The sequence below is a fragment of the Otolemur garnettii genome, unplaced genomic scaffold (genome assembly GCF_000181295.1).
Source record: "Otolemur garnettii isolate 467f Iridium unplaced genomic scaffold, OtoGar3 scaffold00040, whole genome shotgun sequence".
NCBI classification, from domain to species: Eukaryota; Metazoa; Chordata; class Mammalia; order Primates; family Galagidae; genus Otolemur; species Otolemur garnettii.
In genome coordinates this window covers 10,848,640-10,850,012 of record NW_003852435.1, presented here as the reverse complement: position 1 = coordinate 10,850,012, position 1,373 = coordinate 10,848,640, and the positions used below count along the sequence as shown (strand labels likewise).

Here is a 1,373-nt window from a genome sequence, read left to right as displayed (position 1 = left end):
CTATATTTTACAAAGGAAGATAATTAAATCCTTTTATATTACTTAGTCATCTTTAATTTTTTCCCATATTTTATTATTTTTTGTGTGAGAGGAATTCTTGCATATTATATTTAAAATTTACTCCTAGGTTTATGATGTTTTTAGACAGTATTTTAAATATTATATTTTCATTGTGCTCTTTAAATACATATTGTTACTGTATAAAAATAAAATTAATATCTGCATATTGGCCTTGTTAAGAAATGAAAAAAAAAAAAACAACTTACTGTGCTCACTTCAGAAGCACATATACTAAAATTGGAATGATCCAGAAATTACCATGGTCACTGCACAAGAATGACATGCAAATTCCTGTAGCATTCCATATTTCTTCTTATGAGCTTTAAAATCCCAGCCCAGCAGGGTCTGAATGCTGAGGAAACAATCAGGCAATCACCAAAGACTAAGTTCCTAATGACCATAGAGGTTGCTGGCTATGCTCTCTGTTTCCTAAAAAAGAACACAGTGCTGCCTTGTGTCCCAGCAACAAATTGCAACATATTGTCATCAAGAGCAAGGGCTTCTGTTTATTTGGCCTGGAGAAAGAGTATGGCTTTGCTCACCTGAGGTCACTTCAAGACCTAAGCTCTGAGACAAGGTAATTTGAAGTAAAGGAGGCAGTGAGAAGGAAAAAAGAGGAAAATGGGGGAACAAGAAGAAAGAACACACGAGGAGGAACCAACAGAAAAATTCAAGCAACATGAAAAACCAAAACAGAGGAACTCCCCCAAGGGACCACAAGGCAGGCAGCTATTACAGAAGACTCCACCTATGGAGAATTAATGGATATGAAAGGAAGGTAATTTAAAATATAGATGATAAAGATAATAAAAGAAATGAATGAGAAAATGGTAAGACAGAACCTAAAGTCAGACAAGAGATATGTAGAATATAGAAAGGATATGGCAGAGCTTAAGTAAAGGAAGGAGATAATCAGTGCATATAAGATATAGTAGAAAGTATCAAAAATAGGTTAGAACATGGAAAAGAAAGAACCTCAGAGCTGGAGAATAAAGTTTATTCAAATTACCCAGGTAGTTAAAGAGGCAAAAAAGAAGAGAGAGAAAGCAAAACAGGTGCTTAGAGAACTACATGACTCTATGAAGCATTTAACCATACAAATAATAGGGATTCCTGAAGGGGAAGAAGATTGTCATAAAGAAATAGAAGCCTTACTAAAGACTATCATAAATGAAAACTTCCCAAGTTTTATTAAAGACCCCAACACACTCTTTTCAGATGGATATTGAGCCCCATGTCATCTCATCTCAAACAGAGCCTCCCCATGGCACATTGTATTGTTGCTTGAATTTTTCTGTCTGAAGTCAAGATGA

The 1,373-nt window shown here is 34.9% G+C and overlaps 1 non-coding gene across 1 annotated transcript; it reads left to right on the top strand.

Moving 5' to 3' along the window:
• Nucleotides 1–267: 267 nt before the first annotated feature.
• Nucleotides 268–371, top strand: LOC111725429. The gene has a single exon (XR_002773495.1). It is a non-coding gene; the product is annotated as a U6 spliceosomal RNA (small nuclear RNA).
• Nucleotides 372–1,373: the final 1,002 nt, after the last annotated feature.